The following is a 25077-nucleotide window of genomic DNA, read 5'->3' on the forward strand; positions in this document are numbered from 1 at the left end:
ATGACCTATTTAAAACTGTTAACTTTGGTGTAATTCTTGGTTGCAACGCCGTGTGAACTTTGGGTAGATACCGACGTTTCGGTAAACAGCCTACATGTTCTATAAAATGGATTAGCTGAGTGTGCTATTAGCTTCTCAATAAGGACTCTGCTCCATGGAGTTAATTAATTAGTTAAATGTTTTACCGTGATATTTGAACAACCAATAGGTATGCTACATTTTTTAAATCAGCTATCCTTACTCATAAAACGTATTTAATATGGACTATTTGCGTTATTAAATTAATCTTATGGTCCTTTTGATGTGACGAGTACTTAGCAGCATTGTTTAGGAAGTAGCGTCTTCTTTCATCGTTTGGAGGCCCACGTTTGAACCTCTGTTTGGAAATGTACTTCATAATTTTTTCTTGGATTTCCTCAGTCCCAGTTGTGATAGTATCTCGTTTCTTCTTTGGCTCGATACAGTTCATGGAGTGTCGCTTAACGCCGGAAAGAATCTTTTATTTTTCAGACCGACCCTGAATACGTTTTTGCTTGCTTATTGTGAAGTTATAACGGCGTTGTCCGTTAGCAAAGTGTCCGGAAACTTTGTTATGAACTGGCTCGCCCCTCAAGGTTTGATGTTTCCTTATGTTTTGGCCTTTAATGGTGTCTTTCGTTCTCTCGAAGTAGTTAGTGAGAAGGTACTTTAATGCAAGTGAGATTTTATGTTGTTCCCCATTGCCCCCTAGACCGTAGTGTGGGTAATTTTGAGCGAATTTACCAAAGCGTCCACAAGTGCATGAATTTTAATTTTAAAGCCACCTCAGCGCCAAATAAATAATTGCAGGACGCTACAAAATATATTCTTTGTTGTGTTCTTTTAGATGCCAGATTTATTGCACAGGATGATAATTATGCTAATATAAATTTATTGCCGGGGAAAAATTAAAACTAATTGGTCTGTTCTGGGATGTTGAGCCGTGTATTTTGGTAGAAGTTTATCGACGTTTCAGAGGTACCTGATGCCTTAATCATCAGGATGATGACTTTGTAATTGTGAAGTGTAGTGTTTTCTTTGCGGTTCGGGCTGAATTTGTAGATAATATTTGGAGGAGCTTCGTAGGGTTAATTGACGACTTTTTGCAATATTTATACACCACGAGTCAACTACAATTACTGATTATTGTGACGAACACGAAATTCTGAATTACTGTTGATAAATGAACGTATTATTCTGTGTGTTTGTTAGTGTTTGTAGGTACCAAATTACCGTAAACTGTGGTGTTGAAGAACTAAATAAAGGAAAACGGGTAATGCAATCTGTTAACGTAATATTGGAGGTAAATCATGTCTGTAAATTCTTGTAAACGGGTAAGCTGCCACCGACAGAAATGAATATACACCAGTATTCCTAATGATATGTGTAGGATCACAAAGCATTATGATTGTCGCTTTGAGCAAGGTGCTATATAAATAAATTTAACCACTTTTTTTTGCACGTAAGTATATCACATAGGTGTCTTGTGGATATTTTTGTAGTTTGTATGTTTTTAAGGTATATATATATATGTATGTATTAGTGAGATGAAAATAAAGTTTCCTTGGCCTGATGCCTGAACGCGGAGTCCCTACAGGTCCCGGGCCATTTACCCCCGATTCGTCAGGCCCCACGGCTTTACTTTGGATTAGAGACGGTTGTTATGACTCAATTCAGAAGACAGAGTTTGTCTGTAGCTCAGAAAATATGGCGTCAAATGATGCGATGATTAATGGATTGGAAAGAATTGGAAGAATACGAAGCTCATTATTGAGTCATCTCGTGTATAATGACTTGAGTCATTGAATGTCTAAATTATTCGACGTTCAGTATGTACTTTGGGAATTCACGTGGATTTATTCAAATGGGAAGTTCGATGCAGTAACGAGGTTGAACTAGCACGTGGGGGTCTGTAATATTACCAGCCACTTTGTCGTGAGAATTAATGAAAGTGATTATAAACTATAGGCCAGAGCGGCGAAAATAAACCGTATTATATATATATATATATTTATATATACGTAACAAATATTTTATCAAGATTCCTCAAATTTGTCCAAAGGTTTCTTGTGACTTGCATTTCTAATTGACAGAAATCTCTCTCTCTCTCAAAAAAAATTAACAGTTTGAACAGTTAAGGTGGTGGATGGTGTTTCTTTATTCCAATCCAAAACAAAACGTTTAAATAAAATATAAGGTGAAACTCAACACACTGCATTAATAAGTATATTTACAAAACTACATTTCTTCGTGTTTGTGTAGGAGTAAAATTTGGCCTCGAATGTTAGCCAAGAACACGGGTTAGGTTATTTAAGAACAGAGTATCGAAGATAATATTTGGACCTAAGAGGGTTTAAGTGACAGATGACTGAGTAAAATTGCGCAATGCGGAGCTTTATAACTTCTACTCTTCACAAAATATAAAACCAAGGAGGATCTACGGGGCACAAATTCTAAAAAGAACATGGGAAGATAATATTAAAAAGTAATTTTATGTTTTAATTAAGTTGAAGGCTTTTGATTGGTTTGATCTGGCTTAGGGTCTGGTTGAGAGATCTTGTGAAAACTGTAATGAGCTTTCTGATTCCATAGAAGGCGTGAAATTTCTGTCATTGTCTTAAAAGAGCTAGTTGCGAAAGCAGTCGTTCCGCGTGGCGTAGCGGATAGTTTCAGAGTTCTAATGATATTTGCCAGTGACATCGGATGGTGAATTGGTAGGGATCTGTAAGAGATCGATAGTTAAGTATCATAAGATACTGGTGGGAAAGCGACGTGACTCGATATTGGGCTCCAGACATTTTGGGAGGCGCCTATGAATGAAACACGGTGTTGTAGGAAGCAAAGATAGACTGTGGAATTGCGGGGCGATGCGGAGGGGGCAGGGGGTTCTGGATGTAGCAGTAGCTCGAGCACTTGCCAGTCGCTTTCTGAACGCGCTCGGTAGCTGAGCGCTGTCCGCCAGTCAGATTTTTCAACTGTAGCTTTAGAAGTCCGGGTATAACTGCAAGAAACACCTGTTTACTGATAAGTGCTGTGATCTTCGTGTGTTGATGCGATGTGACCTTGACAAAGCAAAGATCTGTGAGTGTGTATGCGTGTGAGTGTGTGAATGAGTGAGTTTTTTTACTATCTAAAATCTCTACCGAGTTGATGGCAGATATTCCCTGCGTACCATCACCTGTAAGTATCTTAAAAAAGCGTGTTTGATTATAATGGAGGTAATTTTTAGGTTATTTAAGGATGCTGTGTGAATTGTAGATATTATAGAACGTATACTGTTGATATGAACGGTGATCACATAGGAATTTGGAAGGAGACGGTTGTGAATTTCCCGGGATTCGTCCGGATACTGAATGAAGTAATAAAAGAACTCTGTTAGGATTACAGATAACCTAACAGATATTTGTATCTGGTATCTTTTGAATGCATATCTGTGTCGTTACCTTATTTTTTTTTAATGTTTCACTCTTTGAAGCCCAGTGGTTTATATGGGCCATCTGCTTGAACAATCAGTAATTCTGAATTTTGTCGACAGAGAGTGTTATGGGCATCTTTATGATTCTCGGTATTAACACTGATTATTTCCTTAAAGAGCATCAACCACTTAATATTTGTAAAAGGTGAAAAGGTGTGTTTTCATTGCGGTACGGACTGAATTATATAAAAAAATAATTGTGTTATTTTCAGGATAGGGTAGGCTTGTATTCCTACTGATATTTGACAATCTTATAATATTGCATTCCAGCTGTGTTTCTTAATATTATTTTATTTGTTGTAGTTTTTAGAATGATCTTACACAATTCAGTTGTGAGATGTACTCTGGATTAAATTAACTAAGGCTAGAATCCCATGGTAGGCTTTTGTGAAGACGGTAATGAACGATCAGTTTCAATGTTAACAGTTAAATTATTATTTATAAAATTAAACATGGCCGTGCCATAGCTCAGGCGGGTCGGAATCTCACCGCGAGAGCTGGGATTCGCTCCCAGGGCTGTCCATGGGGATTTATGATGGACAAAGTGGCACTGGAACAGATTTCTCTCAGGGTCTTATGTTTTTCTTCTGTTCCATGTTGATGTATCGGGGTTATGTACAGAAGGATAGTGCCCCATTGGAAAAATAACAGGTTTTGAAACATATGATCAGTTTATTAGGCATTAGGTCAATCAACTGCTTAGGTTATTCGCGTTCAGATGTTAATGAATCAGCACAGATATATTTGGTGTTTGTTTTGAAAAGGCATTTTTTCCATCAGAAGTGACATAGGGAATATGGCTAACTTCTTGTGCGTAAAGTAATGTACATAGGAGAAATATTAAGTAAATATCGTGTTAAATGATGCTGTATAATTTTCACATTTTGAAAAAATAAATGTGGAAAGAAACTAAATGTCAGATATTGCCATCAGATGGCCTACGGTTAGTTTAATTCGACCAGCATATGGACAAATTCAATTTTAATTGCACAGAAACAGTTTCTGTCAATATTTATTTTGAGTTACATTATAAAAAATACTTCACGTTTCTGAAGTACGCTAAATAGGCCTACTAAATGTGTGTGTTTTCTTGTATATTTCGTTACAATAAATATATTTTAATAAATTTCGATTTTTGCTTCGTGTAAAGATTCAAATCAGAATCAAGCCCGATAACTTGTAACCTAACACTCGAATGTCAAATGTAATATTAACCCGTTCAGAAATTTATTATATTAAACATGGCAAATTCTGTATTCTGTACAGCCAACGCGCAAGACATTGAAATCCTGTCAGTTTGTAAAAGTTGCTACCATTACTTAGTGTTGGCGCGAAATCAAATACATCTGTCACCTTTGAAGCATGCGTGTATAAGATGGAGATCTGAAGATGGCTGCAGTGATGTTTGTGTGAGGCCAATGAAAACATGTTGGCCTGGTATCCACTCTTCGGTTTTATCCTCAGTACTTGGCAATAGTTACTGTGTAGGACATTTCCCATTATTTTATACAGGCCTGCGTAATGTTTAATAACCCATTCTTGGAATGAATCGACAACTACTGTCACAGATGTTAAGATAATCTGTAGACTGCAGTAGGGACATAACCGTGGCGTATCGTGTTTTATTTTTTAGTCTGGCACCTCTATAATAATATGTCAAACAAAATTGTCATATTCTAAAACAACGAATTGGGCATCCAAAGTCTTGATTTAAAAAAAAATATGACGTTTCGGAGGTAGAATTTGTCTTCGTCCTCAGATCCTCTCGAGGACGGATAATATCGTCACATATCTTCAGATATAGTCGCCAAATTATAACGCATTAAAATTCATAATATTAAATATCGTCAAATGGAAGTATCTTGAGTTCTACGTCAACTACACCGACGTTCCTACGGATAATTCTGAAGTGATTTTAATGACACGTAAATGATTAAATATGTATTTTTTGCATGTCTATGGATATAACATAGGTCTCAATCGAAGACGAAGAGTAGCAGAACGTTTCATTTTAATAAACTAATATATGTTAATTCTTATTTGACTGGCTGGATGCTATTTTCTCTCCATTATATGGACATCTTTCTCTTAGGTTAGGTTGGGTTCTAACGAAGATTGCCTCGTCTAACAATCTTTCTGTGCAGAATATTTTCTCCCCTCCCCGCGCTAGCAAACTACAGGTGATCGAAAGTCCTTATGCGCCATAAGAACACCAGATGTTGGAAGTGGTTTCGTGCACATATACGTCCTACGAGGAAAAAGTGACATGTGCCACGTGATTAATGACCTTGGTCGCTAGCTGAGCCGTGTCGTAAGCTTAAGTTCGCAATGAGAAATATATTTTTGTTGTTACAAGTGTACAGGAACTTTTGAATCACCCTGTACCTCCTCAGCTGAGGCACTTCGCTGCTTACCGGAGCATAACGACAAAGCTGTAACTGGAAACGTATTGTTTTTTCACATCTGGGGACATTTTTAAACATTGAAAAAGAAAAATGTTCATGTCATGTACTAGTAGAATGTCGCCGTGTTTCTTAGGGGAAATTTTATAAACGCTTACATTTCTTATTTATATTTATCGCCCTAAGGTTTTTAATACATCTGAACACTTTATACGTGTCGTTGAATATCATAAGTAAAATTATTTCTAAACCAAACATCTTTACTGGGACTAAAAACCAGGACATATTTTGGTGTTTTGACTTTTGTTCCAGTTTTGGTCTAGCGGTTAGAACGCTGGCCTTGTAGTCCTGGGGTCTCCGGTTCGATTCCCGTCGGTGCCCGAATTTATAACTTGTGTTGGGCAAGGCCGTGGTCTAGGCAACACGGAGTTTTCCTCCGTGGCATCCCAACAATTAGTCCATTCACACACAGAAGAAGGCAATGGCAAACCACTTCTGTATCACCTGCCTAAAAAACATATATGAACAGGTCCCAGTCCGAGAAAAGGATGGAAGGATCCTGTTCATATGGACCTGTCGTCAGACAGAACACTAAATAAAATATATAATAAAAATCTACTCGCCGAAACAGCTTCGATTTTACAATCGTACAGTGTTTCGAAGCTACAGAAACCACTCTTTCCCGGACTCGAACTTAGCATGCGAAGTTTGGTTAAAATCTGTTTATAGGTTCTGGAGCTACAAACATACAGTTTCAATTTAATATGTGATTCACCCTTATGTAAGAGTTTATAAACTATCAACAAGTCGAAAATTAAGACGATTTTAAATTCATATTTTGCGCGGGGCACTGTTCAAATTGGTTTAATTGACGAATCTCTCTTGGGTCTAACTTCAGAAAGAAAACTACATAACTGACGTATGTATCGTGGTTTGGTATCATGATGAAGACTGCAGCGCGCGTGTGGGATTGTTTTAGTGTCTGATAATTATAAATTTTTCACTTTTTACCGGTAACATGGACAATTTTCGGCGTTCCTTACTAATTTTGGGGCGCTGATTTCAAATATGACCTTGAAAACACTTAACACGTAAGATTGTTTAATACGATAACTTTTCCTTTTTCTCGTTTCCGTATACAGTACAAAGTTTAGACTACTACTAATGTTATTTTTATGGGTTTATTTACAAAGCTGCTGGTAGTTTTCTTCCTTTCGCTTTCCAAGGAAACCCTTCACCACAGATACAAAAGATTTCCACTCTGCGAGTTTTTTTAGCAGAAAGTCCGGCTTAAAAATTTCCATCGTCCAACAGTTTTCTGATCTGAGGCCCGACAAAAAATCCTTCTTTCAACTTGGCATCACTAAGATTCGGAAAAATTCCCCTCAGATATTTGAATCCTTCTCCTTTCTTGTCCATCCCTTTAACAACATTTTTGAGAAGTCCTAGTTTAATATGAAGCGGTGGTAAGAGAACATTTTGTGGGCCAACCAAAGGCTTGAAGTCGATATTAATTTTTCCCGGAATTAATTCATTTATTCCCCGCCAGTCTTTCGTTTCATAGTGCCTCTCTGTTGCTCTACTGTCCCACATACAGAGGAAACAGAAGTATTTAGTGAATCCCCCTTGGAGACCGAGTAACATCTATGACTTTAAAATGACTTAAAACTTTGACGAATCTATAAATAGTCGCCATTCTTTTGGATCATAAATGACTCCTATTTCTTTAATAAGGCCATTAATGTCATTACAATAGCATGTGCTTGAACGTCAAAACTCACACTTAAAGTGAGGTTATGGGAGACTTCCAGTGTAGCCATCCTGCAAAAAAAAAATATCCCTATGGAATCAAGAAATTCACTCATTTGGTAGAAGTTAAGACAAAATAACACAAAAATGGTACGTGATGGAAAATTTCATACTGCCTCCGTCATCAGGGCGATGAAGATTTCTGTCTTCTGGGTTGTTGCGCTGTGTAGTCTGGTCGATGTTAACCAACGTTTTGGAGGTCATACTGTCTCCGTCATCAGGGCGATGAAGATTTCTGTCTTCTGGGTTGTTGCGCTGTGTAGTCTGGTCGATGTTAACCAACGTTTCGGAGGTCATACTGCCTCCGTCATCAGGGCGATGAAGATTTCTGTCTTCTGGGTTGTTGCGCTGTGTAGTCTGGTCGATGTTAACCAACGTTTCGGAGGTCATACTGCCTCCGTCATCAGGGCGATGAAGATTTCTGTCTTCTGGGTTGTTGCGCTGTGTAGTCTGGTCGATGTTAACCAACGTTTCAGAGCTCATACTGCCTCCGTCATCAGGGCGATGAAGATTTCTGTCTTCTGGGTTGTTGCGCTGTGTAGTCTGGTCGATGTTAACCAACGTTTCGGAGGTCATACTGCCTCCGTCATCAGGGCGATGAGTATGAAGATTTCTGTCTTCTGGGTTGTTGCGCTGTGTAGTCTGGTCGATGTTTACCAACGTTTCAGAGGTTATTGTCAGAAAGGCTGGAGACAACATGAAATATATATCTGTAGAAAAGGGGATAATAAAAAGAATTTTAAATAATAAAGGCTGGAGGGTGTGATTGGTTTTATCTGGCTCAGATTAGGAACCAGTTTCCGGAGAATTTATTAGCTTGGTGTCGGTTCTCAATAAGGGCTCTTCTGTCAGACAGTAAATGAAATATTTTGATTGTTATCCTGAATTTTTTTATCGTCGTAGAAGTACTTAACGTTACGAAGAAAGAAGGACCCCCCCTCAATCCACAAATATCCCCTTTGAGTTAATAGAACACCGAAAAATATCTCGCAGGAACTTTTGGGGGGAGGGGGTAAGGTTGCCGTATTTATACTAATTGGCGTTCTGTTTGTGTGTACGAGAAACAAAGACCTTTAATGGACTGAATAGTAGACTATAACTAACGCAGAAAGCATGCTTTTTGGATCATATAGGCGCATTACAATTGTTATTTAAACCCTCTGAAACACGAACGTCATCTAAATAATATTTGAAGATCGAATTTCTGCTTCAAAGGGAACATAACACGTCACGATTACAAAGATCAGTTGAATGATATTGTTCAGGGAAAACATTCTGTGTGTTCTGAGAATCCATAGTATGCCCATAAATATAGTCTGTGGGGAAAATGTAGATTTACTGAATATTAAAGCAGCTGGTACATCCAGTTACCTCGGTGCTTTTAAAGGGAAATTAAGGCTTGATTTGCGAAAATATCTTCAGTAAAGTAACTTCATGCGGTAGAATTCTTATAGGATAAGTAATAGTAGCTCAGATGTTCAAGAAATTAGGTTCAGATGGCTCTTTACCGTTTTCACAAAAGCCCTGAGTCAAATCAATCCGGTCCACACTCTTCTATGTCTACGTCTTCCATGTGGACTCTTTCCTTCCTGTTTCCAGAACAGAATTTCATACGTATTTCCCATCCGATGCGTGCTATATGCCCCGCCAATTTCTTTTTGGTTTTATCATAATAATTGTATTTGGCAAAGAGTACAAAATATGAATTCTGAATCTAGAAATATTGTTTACGTATTTGAAAATCCCTGTATGCATTTTTCTGCAGTGTTCTCTTGCCTTCTGCCTTATAGCTGCAGTTATTCTCATACTGCCCAGTCTTCAAGAAATTTCAGTGTTGTTTTCCTACGCATCTATTTTGTATAAATCCAGTTAAATGTTTACAGGACTGGGTAAAATAATGTACAGTTAAACCTCGGTTCACGAACTTAATTCGTTCCTGAAGGTCGTTCGTAAACCGAAATGTTCGTAAATTGAAACTATTTTCCCCATAGGAATTAATGTAAAATGGATTAATCCGTTCCTGGACCCCAGATGATCGCTTATTTAAAATTTTACAACAGTAATTTGTGCACAAGTTCTTAACACAAAATCAATGGAAACCATTAAATCTATCACAAAAAAGATAAACGCAACACAAAGCAGATCAAATATAGACGAAAACTTAATTTAGTTTTACCGTACCTGTATGGAGGAGAGTTGGCGGCGTAAGTGGAAGGCGGTGAGGAAGTGAAATGTTATAGTTTGGAAGGGGATTCTTTTTCTTTTTTCTGTCTCTTGGCACCACTCGACTCTGCATCAGACTCACTGGGCCTCTGTCTCACTAAAAAGTTGTCCAGCGTGATTTGTTTTTGTCTAAGTTTTAAAATGTTTCTAAAGTGACACATGGCATAATCATTGAAAATGTTTATACTGCGGCTTGCTACTGCTTTATCGGGGTGATATCGTTCCACGAAACTTTGCACCTCACCCCATTTTGCACAAATTTCACTGATCAAAGAAGTAGGAACATCCTCCCTTCCTTCCTTCCTCTTCCTCTGAAGACATTTCCTTCACACTCGCCTTTTGTAGCTGCTTCTGTAGATCAGAGACACGAACACCATTTTCATGTTTGGCTATGATTTCTTTCTTAACATCTATTATGATATCGGTATGTTTTCTTTTCACTTTGCTTCTATCATTGTCTTTCTTTGGCCCCATGGTGTCCTATTTAATAATTTTTAAAAAAAAACACAAAACACACTGAAATACAAGAGAAGGCACAGTGAATTCGAGCGAACGAAAGCTACACAGCAACTGACGCTCTCGCCGATCGGTGTTGCTGACTCGGGGTATTTTCTTCTTCTTCTTCTTCTTCTTCTTCTTCTACGAATACCGCCGACGCTGATACTCCCAGCTTATCGCTCCACGATGTTGACGGCTTGCGTGTTCGTAACTCGAGACACAGTACGTCATCCGAGACGCTTTGTGTTCGGAAAATTTGTTCGTAAACTAAATTGTTCGTGATCCGGGGCGTTCGTGAACCGAGGTTTGACTGTAATTCAATTCTAAAGGGATTTGACGACGGTAGTTTACACTTAAAATTATTCATTGTCCAGTGACAGAGACTAGCTCTATGTAAGGGGCCCAACAGAGTAGGTACCTCTCACCTGAAGACGGAGACAGAACCAGCCTCCGAAACGTCGTGGTTTTAACGAACAGACGATTGGAGAATGAATAATTTTAAAATAATGTTGTAAATAACAAGGATTTTTCGTGTTGTTTCAGACATATGAAGTTTTGTGTACTACCAAAATTTATCGCTTGTGTTTATTTCTTTATGTTTTGAATGTCAGTTAATTATATTTTATTTTTATTAATTATAATCCGAGATGGACGTTTTCAGTTATGCCGACTCACTTCTTTTTTAAAAGAGAACTCTCATAACAATTATGACACATCGAAGTGTCGAGATTAGACTCTGAAGTGTTTGGCCGACTGGCAGTCAGCCACTTAGACGCTTTAAATTTGGGAAGATCCCTAGCCTCTCTACATGACGCACGAAAGTCGTAAGAAACGTCGTTTCGTGTTAAAACGAAACGACCTACCAACTTTTAAGAACCAGAACAAAGCAGAAAGGAAACGATGATTCTGTACTTACGAATCTCGAGATATAAGACCTCAAGATATATTTAACTGCTGGTTATTGTACATGTAAGAAGGTCATGTCTGTCCATCTGTTTGCATTTTATAACCCCGAAATTGATGAACTAACGACAGAAGACTCTCATCTTTAAAATCGTGAGAACCTGACATCTCACCGGAATGAGATGAATTTTAATACGAGGGGGAACACTGGCAGTTTTTTTATTAATTTATTATTGTGAGTCCACCACAGAGCTTTTGAAGCGGAACTTCATAAATAAATTGTTCGGTTTTTGTCCGTCTAATCACAATTCATATATAAATTTACAATTAAGATAATTAAAATATCATTTTGTGTTCCTCATCGAACAATCGATTTACAATTGGAACATATTTTTACAACATGTTTCGGTTTCTATATAAACTATCTTCAGGTGTAAAAGTTAAAATTATAAACTTAAAACTTAATTACAATTTCTGATATGCAACATTTTTGGTGATGTTCACGTATCTGATACGTTAGTGCTTCCAGACACATTAAGATGTATCTACACTCTCATCTTTGGCCGATGTAGAACATCAAAAAACATTCACTCCAATATAAAAATGAATCTGGAAGTGAACATCACCAAAATGTTGCATATCAGAAATTGTAATTAAGTTTTAAGTTTATAATTTTAACTTTCACACCTGAAGATGGTTTATATAGAAACCGAAACATGTTGTAAAAGATGTTCCAATTGTAAATCTATTGTTCGATGAGGAACACAAAATGATATTTTAATTATCTTAATTGTAAATTTATATATGAATTATGATTACACGGACAAAAACCTAATAATTAATTAAATTTCACAATATGACGCAACTATATCATCTTATTCGTAAATAAATCTCACTGTAGAAAAATACAGTTAAATAACTTATTAGTGTAAATTTTTGTGGAACTTGATTGATGCATGTTTGGTATTTTTGAGGCAGAGTCTAGAATAAGTTCAGTTGTACCGACGAATTTAAAGAAGTAAAATATCTATCCGTAGTTACTTATTTTTAACGCGAGACGACTAAGTTTTTCTGTTCCAAATAATTGAAATTCTTACGAAACTGCGGACTTAAGACTTCTGGTTGTTAAAAGTATTAGCCAGTTTGTCTGTAACCTTACACAGCAAGCGATAATTTTGGCTGTTACTTTTGATGATTGTTCTCTCTCTCTCTCTCTCTCTCTCTCTCTCTCACTCACTCACTACAAATGACAGCGTAACAAATTCAATATATTTAAAGATCTTGTACAGGATTAAGCAAACTTTGCTACCACCAAAATTTCGCAGGACTGAGACGCTGATATTGTTGAACGTACAGATGTATGTTGACATCACATGTCTTAATTTATTTGACTTAGTTTGCACGGTACAGGAATAATCACATATGAATCGTAAAAAAATTTGTTTTCGTAATCGCGTTAAAAGTTATAACTTGACAACTGCACATGCTTTTCAGGTCAGTTGTGCCAACATTCATGGAAAGCGTAAAGAAAACCAGACTCTCTTTATTCCGAGACTAACCAAATGCTGGGACAGTGCTGTTATACTCCTCATAGGACGGTTATAGATCAATATTAATCAATGGAGAATTTCTAAAAGCCATTGACCACGAATAATTTAGCTTGGTAATGAGGTAGACGAATTCTTTCAACAGATTATAAACTAAAATTTGTAGTAAATTATTTTACGAGATGAATTGTTTATTTATTTTACTTACTTATGATCCGAAACGTCGAAAAGCAGAAGAAACTCAGAATCCTGTTCGTATTGGTTCACGACTTGACTGAACGTTACATTACTCAGTTATTATCCCAGTACTTTATAATTCAATTGAGCGAAGTGTTAGAATGTCAGTTAATGTGACGACAGAGTGGAAAATTTCGTACCTGAAATTTATTAATTAAACCTCAACGCGACGAGAACGAAGTCTGAATCAGATTGTGCCAAGACGATGTATTTATTTGATTATGAGATGGTAAAGTTGCGTCATATTGTGATATAATAAATATATATTTTAAATCTTGTCCGTCTAATCAGAATAAATTCTTATTAAATATTAAAATATTACAATAATTAACATTTAAAATATTTAATAAGAATTTATTGTGATTAGACGGACAAGATTTAAAATATATATTTATTTGATTATTTTACGACGCTGTATCAACACAGCTAACGACACAGAATAATCAAAGAAACCGCTAATAGAATGAAACATATTTAGTGCACTCAGGCTGTTAAACTGTGTATAATTTAATTCTACTTATTTCACATATTTAAATAGTTAACCACTGAGAAATTTTACCTTTACAGACGAGAAAAGGCCATGAAATTACCGTGGTCAGCGTGTGGCACACGGGCCATGTGTTGCTGGACAGATCTGGAGTATCTATTGCCAGACGCGACACAGACAGAACGGCTAGTGATAATAGTGATAATAATGGATCGGGAAGAATTTAGGTCAGGCACAGAAATAGCTGTCTCCGTTCGTTTACACAGAGTTTGATGTGTTTTCTGTCTTTGTTTCTAGGTTTGTTATTAGTAGAACTCGTCCTGAATTCTATCGTTACAATAGCGTGTCTAGGTACGATCTGTGATTTTCACGGCGGTGAGTACAGAAATGGCTGTTTTCTGCGTTATAGCGCCAACGTGGTGGAGGCAGCAGGGACCTGCTGAAACTTTAGTAAACTTCTACCAGACTACATGGCGCTACAACCCAGAAGACAGATATATTCGTACCTTTGGATCTAATCCAGAAAATGACGAAGTATTCGAGGTGCGATAACTCAGCTGCAACGCCTCTGGCTAGTGTTGTAATAATATTTTTCAATATAAAGTTTCGTAAACATTTTCTGATACCACGTCACACACACACACAGATGGCTTAAATATGATATATTTCATGGTGTGGTTCTACAAAAACAATGTTTAATGGCATTTATAATTGTGGAATGGACGAGGGGAATTAATTTCTAATTTGGAGTGTTGAGAATTTTGTGTAACAGCTATATTGCCAGTGAAAAGGCTCTGATGACTCTATAGAAGACCGTGCATTACATAGGTAGGTCCCGTTTCACATTTTTATTAATTCGTACTTTTTAATGATTCACCTCATCGAAGTAATATTTAAGATTTAAATCCGTACCGCAAAGAAAATACAAAACTTCTCCGTTACACGGATGCTATTTAAGAAAATAATTGTTGTTTACTCTGTGAGTAATACGAAACCCATTGATGGGCTCTGTGTGCAGAATGCAGAGATATTAATTATTTTATTGGGTTTTAAAGGGTTACGTAAAGTAAGAAACAAATCTTTATTTTATTCTTACTCATATCTAGTACACCGGATTGTCTTCGCAGTTGGATAGAGACGGCCAGAGCACAGAACTGAATATTCTTCTATAATTATGTATTATCGAAGTATGTAACACGTGGATCATTATCTCTGGACGTTCTATACTTGTGTTACTTTATACCTAGGCCCAAGGATACATTTTACCTTTACAAAATACAGTGGCTTGTCGTTTGTGGATAGACGAATGAGCAGTTGTGATCTATTTTTAAGAATATATCATTAGCATTTATCTGCAGGAATCATTCACCACTCGACCTCTGGTCACCAGACATTTTTCTGTTCCATTTACTTTCACTGTGGTCCCCTGTGTCAAAATCTCGACCCTAAACTCGCTGGTGATTGTATGGTTACCGTCTTTTCAAACGGATTTCTCTCGAATACAATATGGACAACTCTCACACATAAAACGTCGAATTTCCTGGACATAACGGAAGTTTATAGGCAAAATGTAGTTTGAGATGTGTAATAAAGACAGAGCGTGAATAAATTGGGACCAGACTCCCATTTGCTATAAATTTTTCAAGTCAATTTTTACTGGTGTGACGTTTCTCTTTATTTTTACCAAAGATGAAAGGAAACATAGAATATCTCATCACAGATCATCCCTTCATGCGGCTATGAGGATAGTATTATGGCTAAAGCCCGTATTTTTCATTATATACGCATGATGGATATCAGAGATAATTTTTGGAATGATTTAGAAGGCTGGAAAAAAATTTTATCCAAAGAATACCCCATCAATATCACCCAAAAGGAGGGACCAAGAACATCCATGGTTGTGATGGAGAGAGAGTTTGGAAAATTCTGTGTTAAGCAGTGAGTTTTCTAGACAGCGCAACCGTGAAACCACCTTAGGCCTATGCTCTATGGGTCGGCCGCACTTGCTGGAAGAATCCGACTCTTCGCTCTGAATGAGCGCTGGCCAAAAATTCACTGTTCTTTAAATAGCCTATTTATAAAATTGAATCCTAGACCACATGTTGTACTGTTCAGCGCCATATTGGATCCCACCGGTAGCTGGTTATAAGGTCGTGAAATATATTGTATGGTTGTAGTGTTTTCCTGTTTAGTGTGTGACTAACTTGTGACATTGCTAGTGGAAACGTTTAAATGCTGTCAGAACGAACACAGGCTTTTGAATATCTCTGAGGATTTACAATACGCCTGAATAGTTTTGTTTAGACTACACGCACTACTAGCGCGGCGGAGAAGTTGCTGGGGCGGCACGGCGTACGCCTTCATCGGAGTCGTGAGCTTCAAATCATAATTATTGTTCACAGGTTTTCTGAGTAAAAGTTGGAATATGACGTAATAATCCTCTCAACGACTGGCAGGCAGAGATAATTGTATTATACATAACTGATATGCCACGGTGGTCTAGCGGTTAGAACTCTGGCCTTGTATTTCTGGGGTCTCGGGTTCGATTCCCGGCGGTGCCCGAATTTATAACTTGTGTTGGGCAAGACCGTGGTCTAGGCAACACGGAGTTTTCCTCCGGGGGCTTCCCCGGTTTCTCTGTGGCATCCCAACAATTACTCCATTCACACACAGAAGAAGGCAATGGCAAACCACTTCTGGATCATCTGCCAAGAACGTATATGAACAGGTCCCAGTCCGAGAAAAGGATGGAAGGATCCTGTTCATATGGACCTGTCGTCAGACAGAACACTAAATAAATACATAACTGCTAATTTCACTTTCCATGTAAATATCCATAATAAACATCTGAGCATAAATTATAGTTGTCTTAAGTGTACGCTTTGTTATTCTCATGGCGGTTAATACGAAGATGGCTGTCTTCTGGGTTGTAGCTTCGTGTGGTCTGGTAGGTCAGAGGTCCTTGCTGCCGTCATCATCAGTTGCTACAACCCAGAAGTATCTTAAGTTTGACGTTTCCAACTATGGACTGACTATGCTACATGTTAGCTTCTATATACGGGTTATAAACCTGGGCGACTTTGTGGTTAATGGAGTAAAACTGGAAGAGAATTTTCTTAGATTTATTTAGTTTTACCCTGATAATCGTTATTCTACCATTGATCCACACTCATGTATAACCACCCCACCTGACCAAGCAACTTATTTTTATGTTATCTGTCCCAACTTTGGTTTTTCATCTACGAACCGGCAATTGGCTGGTCCCGGAGTAAAGGTAGATTGTTTTTAACATCTCGAAGGAAACTTCTGCTTCCATATTAAGACATTTCTTCGTGTGACAGCAGCTGCCCCCTTCCCACCTTTGAAGTAGTTTGTAAATAGTAACAGGCTGGCTCTGATGGTGGATACAGCAAGCACCTCTAAAAGAGCATGTCATTTGAGTCTTAACGGAAGACAGTCATGAACACAAGACACGGTTAGATGAGATAACGTTAGAAGAGACAGGACAAGACACCAACCAGTCAGTCAATCCGAACAGGATGTGTGAGGATGAGGTTGCTTTTACGGGTACACTAATTATTTTAGGTTGATATAAATACCTAACAAAATTTAATTATCTGAACTGACCTTGAAACGAGAGAGGTTTTAGTTTCATGAATATGACGCTGTAAAATAGTTGGTTATTATGTTTTACTCACATTCGTGGGGTATCTGGTTAACATTTCGACCGGGAAATTGACTATCCTGAGTGTCAGGCCGTGATAGCTGTCCACGACGGCTTAGTTCTTAATTAGTGACTTCTGTTTCGACAATCGGTAATTCATCGTTTTATATGTATGGGTTTTATATGATTCTCATTATAAACAGTGATCGTTCCCTTAAATAACATAAATAGCTTGATATTTGTAATGGTGAAATTGTGTTTTCTTTGTGGTACGGACTGAATTCATAGATATTTAGAACTCGGGCTTTATTGAGCGATATCGCATATAGTCTGAGCGTTGAATAAGTCTATAAACCAAATTAATACGAAAATAAATAAAACAAATGAGAAAATAAAGTAGTCAAACGGAAAGGTAAATATAGACATAAAACTGGGATTAAAGAGTTCGTCTTTGTTCCACCATAGGACGTACACCTTAATTTGAAATTCAAAATGTAGCAACTGTATTAAAAACTGGAACGTGGGCTATAAATGTACTTGTCTTAGCGTTTTATAACCAGTAGTAAATTTACAACACGAAGTAAAGATGGTCGTTGATTACTTTGCAAGCTTTTTTTCTGGCATAGGAAACACTCAAAATCCCACCACGCCATACATGTTGGTAGCGAGCCATAGTAGGACAGATATAATTAATCTCAACCTGTTTCTTAATCCGATTACAGATTTCCAGTTTGGAATAAATGCCGCTATCACCAGACCTGAAAACATCGATCCGCGTCTCATCAAAGGTAAGGACTCGCCGTAAAGATTATACAGCAGGTCTGTCGAGTATTTGAAACTTTTGGAGTGATTCTGGTCGCTTGTAGTTACGTAATTTCGTCTGCTTATGGCGTAATTAGGAGAAAACTGACAGATAATAGAGTCCGCCCGTTCTCAATTCCCGTTTTCTGTGTTGTGTTGTCTCGTGTTTTTCGGTTGTTGACTTCCCATCAAAGGGGACTTAACAAATTTCAAGGGAAGTCATATCATTGTTAATTCTGAAACATAAGAGGACAGAAGGAATAAATTTGTGAAATATAAGTGAACGTACACCATACTAGGGTGATAATGATTATCATAAAATATACAAGATTTATGTCATATTATATCATCATTTAATAATGATAACCTTTCAATGGTCACTATCATTGTAATCACAAAACCATCATTTAATAATCAACATTACCATAATCAGTAATCACAATCGTTATCAAATAGTGATTATCTAACAATCATCGTCTAATCATCATTTAAATTAATTATCTAAAGAATCAAGTAATCATATTAATAATCAAACCATCTTCAGCTTTGAAGATGGAGACAGTACGCTTCTTCGAAACGTTGGCCTCTGCCGGCCAGTCCACACGGCGCCAGAACCCAAAAGGTCATTAAAAAAATTCAAATTAATTTATGACGGTGGCGACTCTGGCAGCAAGAAATATGGATGAGGCAATGTTGGCGCCTATGGCGGACTCTGGTGGGGTTTGAGGTCGGTTTTGTGTTGGTACTTTTGGTAGGAATCTGGCCTCGCTTGCCGTGAATATATTTTCAGATTTAATTTAGTTCGTAAAGATAGCACTTTATGTAGGAACTAGTGAAGTCGGCCTCTTCTGCTATGATCTTTTAAATAAAGCGACTTGGTTTAAATGATGAAATTGGTTATTTCATACAACAGTCTTGCGAGGAATAGTTCTATGCTCAGTGATCGGTTTATGCATTAAACTGATGCCACATAATGGAACAATTGTGGGCATAGTTTGCTTTATGCATTCGGATACAGGCACCCAGTAAGACAGATCACTTCACTTTTTTCCTAGTCATAAAATTAGCGAGTGCTGTAGCCGGAAAAATTCAGTTACCTGGCAACAGTTGTAGAACATGAAGCTACCTTGAGAGGACAGTTCGAGGTCTGGAAGTTGGATGGAGTTCAGAAAAACTGCGACGGGGACACTTTCTTGAAATTATTGGAAACATAACTCGTATTTCTTGAGTCGTAACAGTATCACGTAACACGCATGCGCTAGACGCCACTCAGTCGACATGGCCGTATCTTCCCGTTCCACGTCACTAGTACGCACATCCGGTTTCAAGACTGGTCCCACGGACTATACGTAGCCCTTCGAGTCAACCATTGCTGAAGTAAATTCAGATATTCGACATTTGAAGAGTTTAAAATCGTGAAACGTGTTTAGAGAAGTGTATTTTAAACCTGCGATTACACCACTGGAATATATGTATGAAGGCATGGGGTCTGGAATTTCGACAGTTATAAATAAGTACTGTCCACAGATCACGAGAAAAAAGCTGCTGGGTGAATGTTTACTATCAGCTGGACTAGAGGGCTGCTATTGGTGGGAAGTGTTGATACGTCAGAGTTTTACGCTACTACACAGACTGAAAACATCAAGCAGTTAAGAGTAGCGTGTAGTGAGTGCACCTCTAATGTGTTCTGCGGGTGTTGCGATAATTTTATTATATTATTATTTAGTGTTCTGTCTGACGACAGGTCCATATGAACAGGATCCTTCCATCCTTTTCTAGGACTGGGACCTGTTCATATACGTTCTTGGCAGATGATCCAGAAGTGGTTTGCCATTGCCTCCTTCTGTGTGTGAATGGAGTAATTGTTGGGATGCCACGGAGAAACCGGGGAAGCCCCCGGAGGAAAACTCCGTGTTGCCTAGACCACGGCCTTGCCAAACACAAGTTATGAATTCGGGCACCGCCGGGAATCGAACCCGAGACCCCAGGATTACAAGGCCAGCGTTCTAACCGCTAGACCACCGTGGCTTGGTGCGATAATATTCTAGATTAAATCGCTGTGCCGGTGTGAGGTAATCTTAAAGCTGTACCCATTAAAACACATGAAAGCCTGTTGTCTGTTGTTCTTTCAGTGGTTGTGGAACGAATGCTTTTAGGATGGGTCGTCACTCACCGCGAAATCTTACGCATGCGCGTATATCGAATTCCTAGCAGGGATTTTCTCTTGATCTGTGGACTGTACTGTATATGGATATATATATTGAACTGAGGAAACAATTAAGTGCATGGAACATTTTAATGGAGAAATGCAACGAAAAACAGCCGTTTGTAAGTTTAGGGATAATTCACGATAATATAAAATTTTAACCTTAAGAAAATAGGATTAAGGATAAGAACTGAAATTAACTGGCGTAGACGGGCTTTCGTATCTGCAATGATGAAAACACGAGGTGAATGAGCTAGTTAGTAAATGAGTGGGTCTGTTGGTTCCACGTTTTGCTGTTTGAATGTTATGAACTCGGAGACGTGATTTCATGATCCACTAGTCTTACCTACGGCACTGAACTGAACTACAGTTGAAGCTTTAGCAGTACAAGAAGATATTTGTTTATGTGCTCTTCGTCAATATTTGTGTTGTCGCTTTAATACGTGTACTTATGTTATGGTTTGTACATGTCTCTTTAAGTCTTTTACGCAGTGTTATACTGCAGAATTACAAATAAATTTGGTTTCTGCGCGCGTTTCACACAAAATTTGTAAAATAAACATCGTATGTGATTGTCGTACCTGTTCAGTGTTTCGTCGTTTTATAACGCCGTGTTGATTTGTAGGTTGATACCATCGGTTCGGAGTATTTATATCTGTACCACCGCGTGTATCTCAGATCGCATAAGGACTTCGATTACTTTTTGTATTTGGATCGATAATCGAAACTCTTCATGTACAACATTTTAGAGGGATGTTTTTTTATTTTAATTAATATTTGAGAGGTATGTATTACGATTGAAGAACAGAATATCTTGCTGTATACTGGAAGGAGTCCTTAATATTAAAATGGGTTTTTGTACGTGTCATCAGTATATAAGCACATACAGAGAATTATACTTTTTTATTTTGTATTATTATGTTTTTAAATTACCGCTGGTACAAAATGGATTAAACCTTCTTTGCACAAAGCTTGAGTCGAATTTAATTTTTTTATGAACACCATACAGGACAAACGATTCTCAAAAAGAGACAATAAATCAGCTTTGTTGTCCCGACTGACAGTTTAGGACGTGAGATCGTGTCTCTGAAATTGTTTCCAAGCGTCGCATACAGCTTCCTTTGTGATATATTGAAACGTATGCTAAACAATTACTCTTTATTCGAGTATAAAAAATAAAATGGTGTAGTTTATAAATGAATTTTTTTAAAAGTTCAGACTTAACTCATTAAAATTTATACATTGCAAAGGTAAATAAGGAAGTTATTTATCACACACATAACATATCATAGTAGAGGTTCAGCAGAAATAATGAACAGTGCTTAAAATGAAATAATATTTTACTAGAAAACAAAGTAGATATTCGTGATTTTTGTTTTTATCTCATACTGATAAAAATCATAAATACGTCATAATGTCTCGACTTGTAATGCCAGCATTGCGCTGTTTGAAATTTCTAGGTAAGAGCGACACTGGGTTTACGCGATGTATTGTGTATGTGACTAAAATATCTTTGAAAGGAGACTTGGATTGCGTATCGAATAAAAGTGATCAAAGTTCCTTCGGACTATTAGCAGGGTGAATCTGGGTCAAAAGCTCAATGTTTCGGAACTTGTCTGCATGACTATCATCAAGGAATTACATTTGCGGCTACTAAGGCCCACTCATTCTTCTAGTTTTTAAGTCAACTGAGAGAGAGAGAGAAAGAGGAAATTGGTGGGGGGAGAAGTAAGAGACACGACAATTTCAGGGGGGGGAAGAAAGAGCATCTTATAGTTAGAAGGTCCCCAGGCAATGCCCGCTCGTCCTTCTGTTGAGGATAAAGGTCGTCTAAATATTTAAGAAATCAGTCCGTACCGAAAAGAAAACACAACACTTCCCCATTACAAAGATCAAATGGTTAATGCTGTTTACAGTGAAACCCAATAAATAAAAAAAATGAAGAGTTATCGATTGTTAAATAAAGTTGTATGTATGGTCACCAATGGGATTAAAGGGTTGATTTACGTGTTTAGTTGGACACAGACGCATAAAACCGTCACGAGTTGTTACCAGAACAACTGATTTACGTTTATGTTTTGCGGAAATTGCAAGAAATAGACTGTTTTGTCTCTCTTTCTTGCGTCAATTTATTTAATATGTATGTGAACTGTTTAAGTTTCATCGGATGCCTGTGAATAATGAATTGGCAAGAACATGGAAGGAAGCGGTAAACCCATCTTCTAAGATCTGAGCATTTGCTCAATGGGAACAGAGAAAATTAAGAAATGATATTAGAAAAGCTGACAGATGAACTTGATATCGAAGCTTTCTGTCTTCTGGGTTATAGCGCCGTGTAGTGTAGTAGAAGTTTATCATTGTTTCTGAGGTCCTTGCTGCCTCCATCATCAGGAGGATCGCTCTGGTGGTGGAGGCAGTAAAGACTTATGAAGCTTTCGTAAACTTCTACTAGACTACATGGAGCTACAACCCAGAAGACAGAAAGCTTCGTACTTACCGCGGTGAAAACCTCAAATCCTTCTTAGGACTGTTCTTTACAGTGAGATATTGTACCAACTGAAGACGTCATTAGCATCGAGAGATAGTAGAATTGATTGTTCTTTGAGTTAATTAACAATGTTTTATAATTTGGAAGCTTTTTTAAACAAGAATCCAACTCCCGTTTTAATATGTGTACGGATATGAGACCACGGTACATTTATTTTTAATGTCTTTTGACGTTAATGCCGAAACTGTACCAGCTCAATTTAAAAAGAAACTTCTGTGATAGAGTTGCAGTGTGTTACGAACCTGAGAAGTGCGTTTTGATGTGTCAGACTGCTTGGCTTCAGCAAACTTCTTTTACGTGCCGATTAATTTCTGGTTATTAGTGTGTTCAGCTGATGACAGACCATCCCGGAAACCCACGGTTTTGACAGTTATTTTAAAAAAATAAAAGTTCTCAAGGATAAACCTTTAAATTGACTCCATTATAATAAATAAAAAAGTTGCCACCGAAATGATACGTTCAGACGTTGAGAAATTTTCGTCAAGGAACATCAGTATGTTTTTATCACTCTTTAAAAAAAATTAAATCTAAAAAAAATTACTATATATATATATATATATATATATATATATATATATAATTTTGATTGAATTCATACTAACAGTTTTGTCGTTCAAGGGCTTAATTTAAAATTCTGTTGGATAAATGAGTTTAATTTTACAACTTGACTTCCAGCCCGCAGAAGGCTTTGAGCATTTTAGTTGGCCCTTTTACAAAAATTATTGCTCATCAATGTTATAAATAGAGTGATATGCTTTAATTACATATGCTGTTATATTTTTTTTATAAAACTATGATATAAAATGTAAAGTACTCGAAGATGGATGTGTTCTAGGTTGTAGCGCCGTGTGGTCTCGTAGAAAGCTACCGACATTTCAGAGGTACATGCTGCCTCCATTATAACGCCCCTGAACTACGACAGACTACATCGAGTCACAACGCAGAAGACAGCTATTTTTATATTTGCAGTCGTGGTAAACTGAAACTCTGCCAAACGAAGTGCACAGTTAGGTTTAAGGTTACTACGGCTGTAAATATGACGTTGTTCTGGGTTGTTACGAAGTGTAGACTCGATACCAGGAAGTCGATATCTCGGTATAAATTTGAACTGGGAACCCCGGCTAACCATCTAGTTTATGGTGTCATTCGCATGAAACAAACGTCCCTCAGTGAAAGCTTAGTTTCAGAATTAAATTTAATGAAATATTTTAATAATCTCAAAATCGTTAGTGCACCTGTGAATGTAATTTCATCCGCATGTGTATTGTTCGGTGTGACTTAATGATTTCGTTTGGTGACTGTGTCTTGTCTCTCGTATCATCTGACGTAATGTTGTCAAAACGTGTCTTGTCTAAATTTCTGTCTTCTTGGATGTTTTACCTTTTAGTCTGGTAGAAATTGACCTACGTTTCAGAGGTGCTTTCTGCCTTAATTATCAACGACACACGAAGGAAAGACTCTGAAGATAGACTTGGTTTTCAACAGTCTTCCAGGCTTTGTTTCTTTGTAGTCTTGTTCATGGTTACCAACATCTTGCTGCAGCCTAACACCCTGAATCCCAAACTTAAAACTGAGGGTATGATAATGCCCTCCTTGGTCGGGACTTTCGTACGCGTCGTGGGACGATAACGGATGAATATAAGGCAATGGTTGAATGATTTTTAGGGGAAATTCTGTTCCATTGTCACTCCGTTAATCATAAAGTCACCCGGGATTAAACTCCGCAGTGAGAAGCTAACATGTAGCTGCCGAGGTCAACGGATAAAATGAGAAATAACGTCAGAGCCGATAAGTCCATAGTTTGAATACACTGCCTTGGAAACTTCAAACTTATGCTCTATTACGTATTTGGAGATTACACGGGAAATTCAATATCGCAGACGCGTAACACAATTATCTCTGCCTGCCAGTCGTCACCAACATTGTTACAAGTCCTGCTACAGCGTTTACATTAAACGCTTGGGAACAATGAATGATATTTCAAGCTCACGACTCTGATGAAAGAGTACGCCGTGCCCTCCCGGCAACTTCTCCGCCGCGCTAGTAGTGCGTGAAGTCTAAACAAAACGATTCAGGCGTATTGCAAATCTTTAAACCTCTTTCGCCAAGCGCAGCTTTAAAGGAAAGTCTTCTTTTTCTGTGGTAGTAAGACTGTTGTAGTTTTTATAATTTATGATTTCTAACGCAGGAGATATACAGGATCTTTTAAGAAATTGAAACCAGGTGCTTTATGGAATTCAATATCCCGTTGCATGCGAT

Source organism: Zootermopsis nevadensis, unplaced genomic scaffold (genome assembly GCF_977971745.1).
Source record: "Zootermopsis nevadensis isolate Lab colony 2312 unplaced genomic scaffold, Znev_1.0 Znev_ptg000009l, whole genome shotgun sequence".
NCBI lineage: Eukaryota > Metazoa > Arthropoda > Insecta > Blattodea > Termopsidae > Zootermopsis > Zootermopsis nevadensis.